At 42.1% G+C, this 19,196-nt stretch overlaps 1 protein-coding gene across 4 annotated transcripts in view; it reads right to left on the bottom strand.

The window, feature by feature from the left end:
• The window catches only part of dati (zinc finger protein datilografo), an 804,480-nt gene that overhangs the window by 320,009 nt on the left and 465,275 nt on the right, over window positions 1–19,196 (bottom strand). The gene's annotated exons all lie outside the window — the stretch shown is intronic.

Raw genomic sequence — 19,196 nt, forward strand, 5'->3', positions numbered from 1 at the left:
CAAAGGCGATGCCCAAAACCAGTCGAGTGACTGATTCCCTGACGAAGGTCGACCCATCGACGGATACGCAGCGTAACAAACATATCAACGAACAAAGCTTTTCCGAAACACCGGTCAACTATTTGGCGAAAGCTGACGCGAGGCCAAACTATTTCGCGGCGAGGTAACGCCATTCTCCGATGTGAAAGACAACTGAAGGTTGGCGCCAAAGCACCTGTTTTGCGTAGACGCGTCAAAAAAAAGGTCGCCACGACCAGCTAGATGAAACAGCGAAACTGTCACTAAATCTTCTGGTAACGCGAAGGCGAGTTACTGAAACTTATAGCAAACGCGAAACAAGTTACCAAGACTTCTGATGACGCGAAAACTAGTTGTTGAAACTTAGGGTATGTGGAAACGAGTTACCGGAACTATTGGTAACGCGTGATTTAGTGAATCGACCTTTTGGGGGAAAGCGGGACATATTTCTGAAACAACTTATCGTTGAACTGCTTTAGTGACGCTGAATGAGAAGATAATATCCACCGTAACGCTATTCCAACCACCAGAACCTCCCATAACACTGCTCTAGCCAACAGAACCTCCCGTAACACTGCTCCAACCTAACCTAACATGACGGTTCCCTATATGAACTGATGGAACGATAAATGATAGATAATTTTAAGACACGTAACACACGAAATTATTATCGTTACTATTATTATTATTATTATCATTATTATCATTATTAATATTACTGATAATTAAGATAGAGCCACGCCGAAGATGACTTCTTTTCACTCGCGGTGTAACCAGACACAGTCCGATATATATATATATATATATATATATATATATATATATATATATATATATATATATATATATATATATATATATAGATAGATAGATAATATGACCATCCGTGATGATTTAATGAAGGAGTAATTGCACTTCAGTAGGAATTTAGATAGTTTACTGGCACTACATATAGTGTACTGTACAGTTTCACTTAACTATCTGAACACTTACTGAAGCGTGATTATATATATATATATATATATATATATATATATATATATATATATATATATATATATATATATAAATATATATATATATATAAATATATATATATATATATATATATATATATATATATATATATATATATATATATATATATATATATATATATGTAACATTCCAAAGATAAACAAGAGAAACGGCATCAGTTGCAAACATCATAATCCTGGTCCCGTTCTCTTCACCACCAGAATGATTTAAAGGTAATCTATGGAGTCTGGAATTAATTGAAATTCTGGCTTTACTTACGCCATACACGTGAAGCAGCAACGATATAGAACTCTCCCGTCACCAGTATATATATATATATATATATATATATATATATATATATATATATATATATATATATATATATATGGCATCTATAAGTTAACGTTGAGAGGCTTTTCAAAGCCAAGTTTATCATCGGGTTCAATACGGGTTGGATTTATCATTTATGTTGTTTTACGCTGGGATTTATCAATCAGTGTGTTAAACCTCCGGTTTATCACTCTATTTCCAAGAGCCTGGTTTATTGGCTATGGTGTTGCCCGACGGGTTTATGCGTCTGGTTCACGGTACCTGTGATGACCACTTCTCATTCGCACTGTTAAGCTGGGTTTTGTATGGTTAAGTTCTGCATGATTAAGTTAGTTTTTTTTTTTTTGCGTTGTTAAGCTAGGTTTTGCATAATTAAGCAAGTTTTTTTTTGCATTATTAAGCTTGCTTTTGCACAGTGAAGATAGGTTTTTGTCTAGTTAAGCTTGATTTCGCATGGGTAAGCTTGGATCTGTACCGTACAGCAAGATTTTAGTGAGGCAAGCTGCCTTTTGCATTGTTAAGCTGCTTTTGTTACCGTTACGCTTGAAGCTTTATATAGCCAAGCTAAGTTTTGGATTAAGCTAGGTTTTCTAGCGTTAGCAAGGTTTTTGCGGGATAAACTGGGTATTTACAAAATCAGAAAGCTTAAGCTGGGTTTCGGTATCGTTAAACTAGGTTTATGCATATAGGTAAACATAAATTGACAAAAAAAAAAAATAATTGGTGTTAAACAAAATAATGATCAAATCCAGCTTCGTACACGATGTATAATAAATCCATCATTTAACAATTAACGATAAATCCTGCGTTAGACAATATAAATGATAATCCTATCGTTAAACGCGATAAATAAACCCAGCGCTTCACGGTATGTATTAAGTCCGTCCGTTGATTAATAAATGATAAACCCACCGTTAAAGAGAGGCGGTAAACCCTTCATTAACACAATGGTAAACCCAGCGTTAAACACTGTGAGTGAGAAAACCCACCATTAAACCAAAAGAATTATACTACCTAAAGTTAAACCAGGAATAATAAACCCATTAAAACATGAGATGATAATAAACACGACGTTAATGATAAGTATGAATGATAAATCCCCAGCGTTCAAATAACGAATCATAAACCCATCGTTAGAACATTAAACGACAAATCCGGCGTTGAGACGATAAACGACAAAAAAAAAAAAAAACCTGGGGTCGGCGCTTAACGCACACCCTCCCCCCACACACACTGCGATGAACCCGTCGTTGAAACAGGACAGCCAGACACCCTCGTTAACCACAGCCATAAATGATAAATTCATCGCGGCATTAGGTCGACGGTCGATCTGGGCGAATCAAGCGATGTGGATTTACACACACACACACACACACACACACACACACACACACAATAAACAGCAAAACCAATATTACAGAACATTAAGTCATAAATCCTTCGCCAGCATCAAATAAGTCACAAAATCCCCCCCCCCCCATCCTACCCTCTCCCGCTACTTTACAATAAATAGGTTAACCAAATCGTCAGGACCACCCCCTCCTCCCCCCTCCCCCAGACGAATCACAAAAAGCGAAAGCCACTTTATGAACAACAACAACAAAAAATATGTATATGTACATATAAATGACATATCCGAAGTTGCCGCTGGATGGTAATAAGCGGGGTCTGTTATATGCAAAATCGACAGCGGTGTATAATCATACATTTAACCGGTGTTTCCCCACGTCATCGGCACCAAACCATGATGGTTGCTAGATAATATAATAACAAGCGCACTAGACGCTCACAATGGTGTTCTCTCCCGCCTCCTCACTTTCCCCTTTGCCGACTCCAGCACCCAGACCGTATCACCGCCACACAGGATTTCTATCAGGCCACCGGCCATCTATCTGTCTATCTATCTATCACTCTCGAACGCCAGCAACTTAGCAGCCACAAGAGGCGTCTCCCGCCCAATAAAACAACACAAACAACACCAACAATAACAACTCCATCACTGCGTCTGTAATTGAACAGAACACCCTCCACCCATCACCCTGACTCAGGTTTATCTCCATCACCACCGCCACCACGATCTCTCCCCCCCCACACACTCTCCAACAATGACAGACCAACGGAGACCTTCGAATACCATCTCACAAACGACCTCTACCACGACCAGTCCCCAACAAACACGACTCTCTCTCTCTCTCTCTCTCTCTCTCTCTCTCTCTCTCTCTCTCTCTCTCTCTCTCTCTCTCTCTCTCTCTCTCTCTCTCTCTCTCTCTCTCTGTCTCACACACACACACACTCTGTCCCTCAACCCTCACAGGACCGTCATCAAGCCACACTCTCTGGTCTCCAGGTTAAGTCTAACAATGAGTATCGTTTCGCGAGTATCGGCACACACGGGGGGGTCACCGCGTCAGTCACTCACTCCCTCCCTCCCTCTCTAGCTGTTGCTGCTTTCAAGCGGTTAGTTGATTGGTTGGTTAAGAGACACAGAGCCTCGCCGCTGTCGCTCCCAGGGTGAGAGAATACGCCTTCAACCTAGCGGTAATTTCAAGGGTTCGAACCCGCGACTCCATATGTCTGTCGGCTGAGCTGCCCTGTTGTTGATGTTGTTGTTGTTGTTGTTGGGCGGGTGGGTGGGTATGTGTGGGTGTCGGGTAGGGTGGGGTTTTAAGTGAAGGCGCCGCCGATCTCAACGGAAACCTTTTTTTTTCTTATTATTAAATGGCTTTGCGATTCGATGATGAAGCGTCCAGTTCGTGTGAGCGAAGAGTGGGAGCGGGGATGGTTGCCCGTAGGGGTGAGAGGAGGAGTACCGTGCGTACTTACACTGGTACACTTTCGCTTTACCCACGGCGGGAGGACGGCAACGCGATGTATAATGGAGCGGGAAGACCCCGTTACAGCATTGTTACAGTACACTTCGGCCTACGGCGTTAGGTCACTTCGAGTGTGGAGGTGAAATATTGTGTTGTGTTACCGGGTGTCGCTTAGAACCTGATAATCCAGTTTAGTGGCGTTTGATGGCTGCAGATAATGACAGCTTATATACATCATAAAGGACAGCAAATATGAGCTTATGTGTATCACAAGAATAAGGTCTTAGGTGTACCTGTCTATCAACGATATATATATATATATATATATATATATATATATATATATATATATATATATATATATATATATATATATATATATTATTTATTTATATTTATATTATATATATATATTTATATATATATATATATTTATATTATATATATATATATATATATATATATATATATATATATATATATATATATATATATATATATATTACACAGCTGTAGCAAAGGCAAACACCTACAGCGATAGATATTGTACCTGCGTTGGGTAACCGCCCGTCGGGGCAGGAGGCGCGGGAAGGCGTGTATACCGCGACACCTGCAGCCACTGCTGCGGGAACCCTACTCTAGCAAGACCTGTTCAATGCACCGGACGTGTACTGTACTGTACTGTACTTCGCTGTACATGTACTGAGCTCGTTTTTTTTTCTCCTTCACACGTCCTGTACACTTAAGGTGTATGTGATCTATTGCGTGAAGGTAGTGAATGATGCAGTGTTCATGTCTGATTACACGGAGGATCCTCAAACTGGCCTCCTGCGTGATTTGTGAGACGAACTTGGTTCACAACTTCTACAGTACGGGACTGAGGCGGTAAACACTCAGTACAGGTACTGTATGATGTAGTAATGACTAAATTACGGCATGAATATTCAGCTAAGTACGTCCAGTAAGGTACTGTAATGTACTAAGCCTTGTAGTAAACCAGTACCTTAAACCTACAGGGTAACAAGAACCGGATATTACTATTCAGGACTTCACATGACAAACCCCAGAGGAGAGACCTGGTGTCTAGTTTTCCCCCCACCTTGGATTTTCTGCTGTTGACGACAGGGTAAGGGCGGCAGCCAAGGAGAGGCCGTGGTTGCGACAGAACAAGCAAGAGTGAGGCTTTCCAGGGTACAAAGGGAAGTGTGTGTGTTATGCTAACGTCCCAGCGCGGTGTGGTCTGGCGTCGCTGGCTTACGGTGTCCATGTTCCCACCCCACCTCCAACCGCACACCCACCGTCACCGCCGCCAGTTCGCCTACTTTAGAACTAAGACTGAGAGTAATGTTGGGTGTGTGTGTGAGTGCGGTCCCTTCCTCCCTCCCCCTTTCTTTCCCTTCCCTTCCCAACCCCCTACCCCTTCCCTTAACTACCGTCAGAGCGTCGTTAAAATAAAAAAAAAAGGGGGAGTGTGACTCAAAGTACTACCTTATGAGATACTTAGCGTGGGTACAAACATGCACACTGGGCACGCTACCTGAAGTTCGTTTACTAGTTTATCCGTCACCTTCGAGCAGGCCATGGGCTCGGGGGCCCAGTTCATGTGCTGAGTGTTGAAGGAGTTGAAAGACGACATTGGGTTGAAGGAGTTGAAGCGATATTGTTGCCCCATCGTCGTCGACATTGTGGCCATCGTCATTATGAAAAAAAAAAAAAGAACCGCAGAGGTGGTTGGTTTGGTTTTGGTTTGGTTGAAGGTGGTGATGTAGAGGCGGTGTTCCTTATAGCCTGGCGCTGCTGATAAAGTCTTCGGGATATGAGCTCCCAGTTTGGCGGGGTCCCTTGTTGCACTACAACGCTACCAAGGTTCTACCCTGATCTTTTCTAACTTACTGTAGACTTGGTGCGTCTTTCTCTCTCTTTTTTTTTCCTTTCTCTCTCTTTCTTCCCCCTTGTGCTCTTTATCGGGAAAGTTCCTCTCCAGCTGAAAAAAAGTTCACTGAAACTGTTCGTCACGATTATTTCTGTGTATCACTTGAGGGGGTTGGGTTTTTAAGTCACTTTGGAGCGAGGGAGGGTCCGGGGAATCTTTGGTATGATGGGGTTTTAGGTAGGTGTGTGGGAGCGTGGGGTAAGCACACGGGCGTTCTTTGGTGTCGGTACGAGAGGTGATGAATGAGTCAGAGCAGCAAGCAACAGCAGCATCACATGGCGAGGCTGGCGACCACCACTACTGCTACTGCCTCTGTCCCTGGGCCTGGCTGGCTGGCTGGCTGGCTCCCCGGAGCAGCACACACTACTGCCAGTTGCGAGCGGAGCTGCGGGACTTAGTCTCTGGCGGCGGGCTGGGTTGGTCCAGACGGACGGTCGACGCTCTCTTCTCGCTCGCTCGCTCGCTCGCGGGGCCCTTCACCTGCCACTAGCACGGCGTTGGGCCAAGAGGGGCCAATCCCACACCATCACACACTGTTCAAGATAAGTTGGATTTCGTCCGTGCCCACCATAGATGGTTCGGACCGTGGCCAACGACCAGTTTTTTAACCGCGCCTCCCTCGGTGTCTCGCAGAAAAGTGGCGGGCAGAGGAGGAAAGAATTGCACGTCTTTACCGCGGTGGCTCGCGACGCCGAGTGGGGGGGGCGGAAAAAGCGGGGTAAAAAGCCTCTCTTGAGCTAGTAATAAGACGCGAGTCTTCTAAGCATGTGCAGCGCGGCAGTTCTTGAGCCGAGCCTCGTAATTAGGGGGGTGAAAAAAGGCGGCTGATTGGTCGTGAGCGGCAAGGGGCGGGGTGGGGCAGAGCTTCCATGGTTCCGGCCCGACCCCTCGCGGCCCCCGGCCCCCAATACCCCCCCGAACCCCCCGCCGCGCACGCGCACACAGCACGCGCCCCCCTTCTCCCCCCCGCGCCTCTACGCACACACGCACGCACCCTCCTCGCCCCGCAAAAACCTAGGTCTTGGACGGAACCGCCTTCTCTCTCCCTCCTCGAGTTTTACAAAGAGTCGACTCTGCAGTATGAATTATTCAGGATGTTGCCGCTAATATTGTGTGGCGCTGCAGGTACCTGATGCCGCCGCCGACGAGGACGATGCCGCTTGGTGCCGTCGACGCTGCTGAACCACGACTCCTTACAAGACCTCATCGACTTTTCTATCCCTCATCCAGCCTATATATATATATAAAAGAGAGGGACTCGGGGATAAGCCTAACTTTACAATATCCCAGCGACGAAGTGCATTGGCAGTAGGCGGAGCTGCGCGCCACCAATGCCGGCGGCCTTGTCCACGCGCTGACGAAGAGGAGCGCGTTGGCCGCCTTCGCCACCACCACCACCACCACCTCCACCACTACCACCATCCTGTACAATGCACACGAGAGGTAAATACTACTCCAGGTATACAGGTGTAGCAAGGCTTGTACATTCAGATGCATTTGTCGACTCACCCAGACTTCCCAGCCTCTTTTAAGACTTTGCCGACCTTAGAACTGTTAGGGACTTGAACCGAGTTTAGTAACTTCATAGATATAGCGCCTTAGCTTTAGTACATATGAGGTAGGCTATATATCATCCTCTCTGAAACTTTTCGTATAGATGTAGACGTCTGAAGCCCGGGCGAGGGGTGTGTGGGGAGAGGGGTTGCTTAGTGCGAGGAGCAAGAACTGTCTCCCCAGTATATATACGGACGTGCCGCAGCAGTCTTGGCGCTGCCACCAACAGCTTGATGGTTCTCGGGCCTCGTCTTCAGACATACAGTGCTGAGGTATGACTCGCGGTACACAGACCTGTCAGGGGCACATACCCAGCCAACTGGATCTGGAACTTTATGATGAGTGGCCGTACGGACGAAAGTCCGTTTCGTCCGCCGTCCGTGGAGGCAGAAAGCTAGAGCAACGAGTAGCTTACACAGAGTCGACGCTGAATTCGAGCTGTAGGGGGCTTTCACACCAACCTGCCTGTGGTTTATTCGGTAATATGGCTACCTCGAGCGTAGCTGAGGGTAACGAGTTGAGTTGTGATACGTCCATGTTGAGCCACATATTCTCTAATGCAACTGACAAGTGGAACTTTCTCCTCCTCTTTATAAAGCAGCTGGACTAAGCTTATTTGCTTAATAAATGTGGCAGTTGAGGCTCCTTGCTATTTGTTTTCTAACCATTAGGGCATCAGGCTACTGTCTTGAACTTACGTTCATCGCAGGATATTGTGAATTAAGATGTTTACCTTTGTCCCAACCTTTCGTAGATTTCATACTAGCTCAGAATGTCTCATATTTTCATTCTGGGCCATATATCTCCCTACGTTATGTGAAGTTCATTTAACGTGATTTACAACCAAGCTCTGTGTTCCAGTCCATCAGTGTTTCCTACAATTGTGTTCTATATTTCAGTACCTTACTCATGTGTGTTTCTTATTATCATCAACATTGTTAGGCCTGTCCCCTTGCAATTACACTCCTTGCATTCCATGTTCTCCTGTTCCTCATTCTTTTATTCCATGTCTTTCAAAGCTTGGGGATCTTCTGTCTGTCCCTTTTCATATTCCTCAGTTCCTTCATTTCTTACTTCTTCTCGTTAGTATCTTCAACTGCTTTTCTATGAACCTCTTAATGCTGTCTCCGTGTAACACTGTTCTGTCCTGTTGGAGACAGTGGGGCAATTGCTGGTGAGAGTGTGTATGTGTGTGTGTGTGTGTGTGTGTGTGTGTGTGTGTGTGTGTGTAATCATCTACATGTTCGGTAAAGGGAGAATGTTCCACAGTTTTACCATACAGCTTACGCCACTCATCAACTTCCCTTAAACCACAAAACTACTTCTTAACATCTTACCTAACACATTTTCTTGCTTAGTGCCTCGTTATGCCTTCTGGTCGTTCCGTAAACGCTTCTTTCACCGACGACTTCATCAAAGTGGTTGAGAAACTTGAGGGTTGTGATCGGAGATCACCCCTTCTTCTTTCTCCCCTCCTCCTTGGTGGGCAAGTTGCTGGCATCTAAGCCTTCCTTCCACTGCAACCCAGCTCTCTAATGTCCGGTACTATCTTTGTTGTCCTCCTCTTGACCTTCTTTAATAGGTCTTTCTGCTTCTTTGAGAGCTGTGGCCGAACCTGAGAATCATATCGTGGTTCTCACCCATTACAAGATGTGAACTGTTTGATGAGTACTTCCTTATCCATGTGCTTGTGTGTCTGTGGTTCTGCTATATGCCTGAGGAGAATTTCTCTCTTTTATAATTACTAGAAGGTGGGGCTCTGTCGCCTGGGTAGATGTAATGTCGACTTCAAAGTTCTTCCCACACACTCTTGTGTGTATGAGATCTTTATACAAAGGTGTGATCAGTATTTGTGCATGTGTCTGTGTACGTTCTCTCTCTATGTGTGTGTGTGTGTGTGTGTGTGTGTGTGTGTGTGTGTGTGTGTGTGTGTGTGTGTGTGTGTGTGTGTGTGTGTGTGTGTGTGTGCCTCAGTATTCTGGAACTAGTTAGCCTTACATATGTTACTTAATACAGAGACCAGAGAGAAGCAAGGGAATACACCACATATTAAGTGAAAATATTACTCACTATAAACACACTTGAATACATTAGTAAAAACAGCAAAAATACAACTGAAGCTAACAACATTCCCTTACCACACTTTTCTCCTAGGATAGCATACAATAACATAGCTCCACTACCCCGAAGCTAACTTTGTGTCGTACATCAGCTAACCATCTGCTAGATATGTACATCTACAAACGCTATGCGCAGCAAACTCGAGAATGTAGATGCTACGACTCCCAAGATGAACACGTTGCATGCACTCACCCTCACCTGTCGATCATGTAATTACAGTTACAGCAAAAAAAAAAAATATGACGATGATAAATGATGAACTGAATCGCTGATGGATCAATAACAAGGAGGGAGGAGGCGCCTTCAGCGTTGCTAAGCTACTGTGTTCGCTTAGGTAGCGACAAGGGATAACCCCTGTGTCGTAGACTCAAAGGGAGGTTGAAGACAATGCGAAATATATGCCTAATGATATTTTTATGAGAGTTACCGCCCGTAATAAGTGACTGGCAGGCCTAATGATCAATAAGGTAAGCTCATCTCGTAAACAGGTGTTCTGATGATTAAAAGAAAGAAAAAAAGAAAGTAAGTGCTTGTAATAAGTGACTGATGGGTTGATGATCAATAAAGTAGGCGCTAGTCATAAGTAACGGCAAGTCTAATGATTAAGGTAACCGCCCGTTGAATCATCAACCGTAGGCCTAATGACTTATAAAGTAGTCGCTTTTGGTATCAAATTGTAAAGAAACGAAGGCCTGATGAGCAGTAAGGCCTATGCGTGTTGTACGGATAATGTGTAAGCCTTAGAATCAGTGTGGTAAGGACTTTGATATAAATGTTAAATCATCTATTAAGGAGAGACGGACTACCGTGATCGTTGCATGTAATCACAAGTTTCAGGCTAAATCCTGAAGTTCAGGCTGGTCGGTTGTTTGGGCTTCAGGCCTATTAACTGCCAGGGTCGTTAAGGACGATGTGTCGAGAGATGATTCTGTGATCCGCATACGTTCTCACTATGCATGTGGGCCATGGTAACAATGTGTTCATACGCTCTCACTGTGCATGTGGGCCATGGTAACAATGTGTTCATACGCTCTCACTATGCATGTGGGCCATGGTAACAATGTGTTCATACGCTCTCACTATGCATGTGGGCCATGGTAACAATGCGTTCATACGCTCTCACTATGCATGTGGGCCATGGTAACAATGTGTTCATACGCTCTCACTATGCATGTGGGCCATGGTAACAATGTGTTCATACGCTCTCACTATGCATGTGGGCCATGGTAACAATATCTTCATTCAGAGGCGGAGTCTTTCTTTATTTCAACACTGCAACATTTCTTTTATACTGTATTTTCCTGAATCATCTCATCTCTCATCCTTGCGGAACGCATCTAGTAGGATGGTCATTCCCAGGGCTGGACACCCCTGCTAACCTCAGTGACTTCACATCAATATGTCACGTCCGCGAAAACTGCCAAGTTGTTCACTTAGACTTCTCGACTCCTCAGCATGAATCACTGCTAACTTACAGTACCCACAAGTTACTACTCTGAGTTAAACCTAAGTGTACGTTAAGTTACGAGAAAATTACTAAATTGCTACTCTGGTGTGTGTGTGTGTGTGTGTGTGTGTGTGTGTGTGTGTGTGTGTGTGTGTGTTTCGTAAATTACTGAATCATGTTGCAAATTACTAGTCTTCAGGGCGGAGGTGCACAGTCTGTTGGCTTGTTGGTGTTCTTAATAACATACGAGGTTCTTCAGCGTCATGTATCTCCACGATCTCGTTGGTGTAGTCTTGATCGTTAACTGAAGGAGGCAGGGGGTTAGTTATTACCGTTAGCCATCTTCAGTTACTCGCTACAAGTGGATAATCCAGGGCGTCTTCAAACTGTCTGTGGGTGACCAGGATTTTAATGATGTTAATCTTCCAACGTAGACACAGAAGGGCAGCAGACTCCCCTGCCTCTGTTATCATTGGCTATCACGCAGAAGTGTGGCATCTCTGTCATCATTAAAGTACCCGGAGGTTTATGTGATCCTACTATTGTTATCTTAACAACAGGAGCAAAGGATCTTACTATTGTTATCTTTACAACAGGAGTAAAGGATCTTACTATTATTATCTTTACAACAGGAGTAAACGATCTTACTTCTGTTATCTTAACAACAGGAGTAAACGATCTTACTTCTGTTATCTTAACAACAGGAGTAAACGATCTTACTTCTGTTATCTTAACAACAGGAGTAAAGAAGCTTATGATTATCTTGACAAACGAAGTACTTGATCTTACTGCTACTGTCTTAACAGCAGATTTAGAGGATCTTACTTGTTGCTATCTTAAAGGTACCTATGAAAATATCTTATCTTACTATTGTCTTCTTTGCAAGATCTCAACTTAAATATATCAAATGATTTTTCTAAAGAGGACTATTTTCGTTGTACATGTAATAATAATGATAAAGGTTGAAATGATAATAATAATAATAATAATAATCAATAACCCAAAATATTACAACCTATATCTCTTTTAGGATACACTTGACCCTCCAGCCAAGACACATACATGTCTCACTATAACATTAAATAATAAAATCATTAATAAAGATGATCAAAAGGCAACGGTAATTACTATTAAGTTAATGACAAACTCTCAAGTAACGGAAATATATTAGAGTTTCCACGAAATTTTTAAGTATAAGCTGATTTTTTCGATTTTAAGTTTTCATTATAAGATAAACCATCCCTGAGACAAATGAAAGAATTAATTAAATTGTGACCCCCTCTTAGATTATAGGTACGACCCTTAAGCACGACTGTACGACCCTTGAGTACGACGGTAAGACCCTTGAGTAGGACGGGCACAACCATGGCCTTTGACGCGATGCATCATTGGTCAAGGGCCATGGCCATCCATACCAAAGGGTCGTTCCGTCGTCCTCAAGGGTCGTACCGTCGTGCTCAAGGGTCGTATCTTCGAGCCCAAAGGTCGTACCGTCGTGCTCAAGAGGTTAACCACTTCCTAACTAACACTCTAATAACTACCAATACGAACCACGCATAACACGTGCTTAACTACCAACAAGAACATACTGCTTAACAGACAAGTGAATGATAAACAGCTAGTGAATGGATGCAGGCGGATGTGTCCTCTCTTCGTCTGTCCCTGGCGCTACCTCGGTAATGCGGGAAACGGCAATCAAGTATGGGGGATTAAAAAATAAAAATCCTCTTTTGTATCAAGTCCTGAATCAAACTACAAGCCATTTTACCGTATTATTTTTGACGAGATTTAATATTCATCGACTGTAATAAATTATGCTAATTACCCCAAATCCTGCATTAAATGCTATCAAACGACTTCATTGACTTTGGTCAGCACGTAACATTACCTTGTGCTGACTTCTCGAAAGCTTTATGTGCAGCTCCAACACAGCTAAGAATAAGCTAAGGCACTGGAAGAACCAGCTAAAGACGCTATGTATTTGTTATCGATGTTTTTGTGTTTGTTGTGGAATCTTTAAGGCTTCAGTATATGTGTTTACTATAGCCTGGCTAATCAACCCCTTTTAATGTTAAATTTAAGGTAACGGCAGACCTGAATTACAGGTATGGGTTTTAACTTGACTTTTCAACTACGGGTGGCTAACAATGCCTTTTATGATCATTAAGCTTCTACTAATGATACACTAACTACTGCTTCGTTTTCAGTAACAATTCGTGGTGTAATTATCCCTCGTTACATCAGATGATAATACGGGGGGACTACATTCCTACTGAACTTCTGCAAATTATACCCTAAATTACCCATGGACTTCAGCTAGTAATCAACTAAATTAATTTTGGACTTTAGATGATAATAAGCTAAATTATGAACTTAAGCTTATAATAAGATAGATTAAAGTTGGATTTCAGCTATTGATAAGCCGGATTACTTTTAGAGTTAAACTAATAATAAAACGATATGTTACCACGAGACCTCAGCTACTAAAGAGCTAAATTAATGTTAGACTTTTGTTAGTAATACCTTAGCTAACTTACGGCATCAGCTAACCCTCAGCTGACATACTGTTGCGTTAGTTCCAGCTACGTTACCGCTAAGAGTCCGCCAGTGTCACACGCTTCATTTGACAGCAAAACTCAACTCGGGCAACGTTTCTCACAACAGAACCAGCTCGACAGCTGAATCTGGCTAGATATATCCTTGGCATTATGGATGAATTCACTGACCTACTATACTGGCTTCATCTGCTACTTCTACTGCTACAACCACCACCACTACTACTACTACTGTCGCTATTACTACCACTAATAATGATACAATTAATAATACTAATAACAGTAATATTAATAACAATAATACTGATACTGATGTTAATATCAACGGTAGGTTTTAGCTCATAATGACAATTTGTGGTCCAGCTTAAGGCTTTAGCATGTACTGTGAAGACTTATGTCACACATCGAAGCTTCAGTTAATAATTAACCATAATACTACTGAGTAACTGGAAATTATACACTCGTGTGGTTGCCTTCTCTCTCTTTTTTTTAATACAACATATTCCGTAAAGGATGAATTTCAATTAGCAACACAATAAACCACTGTTATTTTTTCCCTCCAGTGAATATTATACATAATGATCATCAAAAGCTCCCAGTATTAACATGTTAACTTAAGCTTAAAATGCCACAATTTGTGTGTTAAATTTACGAGCTTGTTATTCATTCATCGACACTGGCTTCCAGAAAAGGCAGGGTGTTACTCCGATGATGGCAGGAGCGAGGGAGACGGTCAGATATTCCTAGGAAGATGTGGTACTCAGTTCAAAGACAGTGGAGAAGATCTGAGGAAGGATGAGAAGATCTGAGGAAGGTTGAGAAGATCTGAGGAAGGTTTTGCAATTTGGAAATCAATCTCTGTTACGATCCGGTAAATTCTGTCGTGTACAGAGCCTGCTCTCTGTGGGGGGAAACACTCCACCGCCATAGGTAATGTAATGTCTGTTCAATTGATGAGCTGAGGCACAGACTTCAATGAACTGATGAGCACGGAGCATAGAAATCAACCCACGAAGATGAGATCAGTCGGGGCACAGAAATTGGTCCTAATGACACCTAAACACTTCCATATATTGATAATATGAAGCACAGAAACAGCACTAAATGAAATCCCAGTTCAAGTGGTGAACTGGAGCATATATCGGTCGAAATTTACTGGAGACCTCTTAGTGGCTGTGCAGTCTGGAATGAAAGCATCTTTATATATGACAGAAGATGCTACATCCAGAAGCCCCTAACTCACAAGAAGGTATAAGTTAAGAAATCCCTTAACTTACAGTCAAGATGGGGTGTCAGGAGACCCTTAACTTACAAAATTGAAGCACATGTTAAGGGGGTAAGGGGACCTTATGAAGCAACTTAGGGAGTTAGTCAGGGGCAAGGAAATCTTAAACTCACTGTCAGTTAGGGGCAAGGAAATCTTAAGCTCACTGTCAGTTAGGGGCAAGAATCTCAAACTTTTAAGTCAATAATGAGCTGTTCTCCCAGTCCTTATTGATGCAAATTAGTCACACATCACTCAGTTTATTGTCTTATTACCTATAAGAATCTCATTTAACTTAATCAGGCCCGAGTTAAGACATCACATTACATACAGTCGTATGAAATACACTTTTCTATGGTGAGAGAGAGAGATAGAGATAGATAGATAGATAGATAGATAGATAGAGAGAGAGAGAGAGAGAGAGAGAGAGAGAGAGAGAGAGAGAGAGAGAGAGAGAGAGAGAGAGAACGACCCTAACTCTTATCCAAATTGGGTCTGATTGTTTCCTAACTAACGATCCAGGAAAAGCAAGAAATCAAGTTTTGATAAGGTCAAGTTAGAGGTACGAGAAACACAGCTTCCACATGGTCAGTTCTTGAGTTAGAGCCATTTAGAAAAAGCTAGTTTAAGTTCTAGAGGTTAGATATACCCACACTTGGTGTTAAGTACTAACTAGACTCCAACCATTACTTTACAAGTTTGTAAGTAGACTAACTTATGAAAGCCAGAATATAACCCCAGACTTACTGTAAAGTTGGAAACTTAAAGACTGTTTCTAAGCTTCTAAGAAAAAACCCAATATGTGAGGAAGGTATGTATGCACAAAACTGTGAAAAAGTATACATGAAAGTATAAGGTATGCATAGAGGTGAAAGTATAAGGTTCTGTGTGTATACAGTATACATGAAAGTGTAAGGGTTTACATTTACAGACAAAGTACAGATGAAAGTATATGGGTTTATATGATATAGCGAAAGTATAAATGAAAGGATAGGGATTGATGCATACAGAGATAAGTTACCAGTCTAGAGCGTAAAGGCTACTATTACTTAACTGCTGTGAAGACCATTCCTGCTGAAACTACTATGACTACAACTGCTGTTACATCTACTATGTATACTTCTGCTCACTTACCCCTACGATGAGTACCATCCCTGCTATCATTACTATGCATACCTCTCCTGCTACAACCACTATACACACCAGCGTTACTATAACTACTAAGTTTATCACTGCTGTAATAACTACCATGACACCTGAAACGTAATCAAAATAAAATTAATTATGAGATTAAAAAAAAAAAGAATCATATAAAAAAAATGATGGAAAACACCATTGTTGCAAATAATCAAAATATGATTAATGTTAAAAGCAAAAAGAGTTGCCATAATTAAAATAACACCTGAAAGAAGATTACAATGAAATCTAGCAAATAAGAATTAAAATGGAAATTATGAAAATAATAATATTAATAATGATAATAATAATAATAATAATAATAATAATAATAATAATAATAATAATGATAATAATAATAATAATAATAATAATGATAATAATGATAATAAAAAGTTAACAGTTACAAATGCCATAGCAGCTAAAAAAAAAGGTTACAATGACCTTTCACATACAAAAACTATAATAATAACTAATACTAATTAATGCTAATACCGTTAATGATAATGATAATATTATTGATATTAAGAGTTATATTACATCCTACAAATACCATACCACATGAGACATAGTCACCATCAAAGTTAAATGTTGATACGTGATAATTATACCACAAATAATGCCACTACTGATGCTAATGACATTATCATTATTATTAATGATGGAGATGATAACAAAAGCTGCTTGAATTACCATGATGTATATTGTAGTAATGAAGGTCCTACTGATGGTAATAAGGAAAATGCTAATGATTAAAGCAAATTATAGTAAAGATTAGTAATAACAACAATAATGATAATACTAATACCAATACTAATACTACTAATAATAATAATAACAATAATAATGATGATGATACTATTATCACCGTCATTAGCAGCAGCAACAACTACAACAACAACAACAACAACAACAACATATTATATGTCACGTAATTGCAGCAGTGTTATTAATAAAATAGAATATTAACAAATCAGAAAAATTATCATGCATTTATTCATAATTTCTAACTCAACATTATTATTTTTGTAAAAGTAAATGGAGTATAATATGTCACTAATACTATTGTCAGAGTTGGAAAAGTCCGTGGAAACTGTGATTATTTATGGAAAAAGAGATCTGCTAGAATATATATATATATATATATATATATATATATATATATATATATATATATATATATATATATATATTCAGGTGTTACCGGACTACGCCTACAGTGGCTACACTAGGAGTGAGAAGACACTTTCGGAGAGGTTGTATCATTGTCAATGGAGGGAAATGAGTACAGTCATGTCGAAGGGTAAGCCCATTAGACAAGGGGTGGGTGCGGTGGTGTCCTTGGGTTGTATATTATACATGATTCAACTGACTACTAATACATCCCCAGGACCCCTTTTATAGGGGGGGGGGGGGGAGCTGAGCTTCAAAGCTACGCTCCAATCAGTGCTGGGTAACGACAGACCTTCTCGTGGTGCCTGGAGTTCGTCGGCGACTCCGTCACCTCCCTCCCGTCCGCTGACGATGGCAGAGCCTCGCTCAGGGTGACAGCGAACTCGAAGTGTGGCCACATGCAGGAAGAGTCCACCAACATCACGGCGTATATACATACATCTCTACCTTGGAGGTGATCGACATGATACGGGCGCGGATCCAGGTAACGGCCAGGAACAGACGGAGAATAGCTTCATTTGCTCACATCCATTCTCCATGTCATGTATGATGCACCGAAAGCAGAGCCCCTAATCCACAGTCAAGCCCCTACAGACTACTTCTGCGGTTTTTCGCTGATCGCTTTACAAGCCCTGGTTCCGTCCATTTTGCTCTATACTACGCACGCCTCACACCCTCCTGCATATTCAGATCTCTGTCTTTCAAAGCATCTTTCACTCCTCCATCCTACCACCTCCTCCTCAGTTGTCTCCGTGCTCCTTGTTCCCTCTATCTCTGATATGTGTACCCTCTTAGCAAGCCCCTCCTCACTCATCCTCTCCATATGTCCAAACCATTTTAGTGCAGCTCTGTCAGCTCTCTCATACATACTCTTCTCACTACCACACGTCTCTCTTATCCTGTCGTTGCGATCAACCCTTCTCACAGAACATTCTTTCGTAAAACATTTAATTTCCAACACATCCACCCACCCCCGTACTCTTTCCTTATCAAGGGCCTACGCCTCGCATCCATACAAGAGTATGTATATATATTTTTTCTCCCCTCCTCCTTTATCACCATCGCTCTTTATTATCCACTGTATTTGTTTTAATTCTGAGACGCTGTGTTGTTACCATGATTAATCACCCGAGACTCCTGCCTCACTGTCTTGGGAAGACCAAACGACAACGCTGCTGTTGTGGGCTAATTGCCAGTCCTACTGGAGTGGACCAAGTGACACTGTATTGGGGAAGGGGGTAGGGGGGGGGTGCTAACTATCAAATCATTGGAACGATCACTGCCAACGGCAGTCAACTAACTCCCAACCTCTTAGAGAGAGAGAGAGCTACTGTCTTTAGGAGGCCAAATGCCACTACATTTGGAGTAGTTCGACTACCACTGGAATTACACTAACTGCCGAGCCATCGGATGGTTCAAAGTACTGAGCAGAAGTACACTGAACTGACGGTCTTTTCGAAGCTGGCTACTGCTCGACCCCTGTAAGAAGTCAACTATTAATCTTCCGGAATTAGGTGTCAGTCTCCTGGTGAGGGGTTAAAACTCAGTAACTTGCCGGAAGAGTCACACACACACACACACACACACACACACACACACACACACACACACACACACTTTTGACACTTCCCAACCATCATGAGCACCGTCGCCTGCCTGCCACATGTACCACTGGCCATTACTCCCCACGAAACTTCGCAAGGGTGTTCCCAATACTGACTATGAGGATACGACCCTTGAGCACGAAAGTAAGGCCCTTTGGAGCACGACGGTACGACACTTAGAAATGATG

Source organism: Panulirus ornatus, chromosome 35 (genome assembly GCF_036320965.1).
Source record: "Panulirus ornatus isolate Po-2019 chromosome 35, ASM3632096v1, whole genome shotgun sequence".
NCBI classification, from domain to species: Eukaryota; Metazoa; Arthropoda; class Malacostraca; order Decapoda; family Palinuridae; genus Panulirus; species Panulirus ornatus.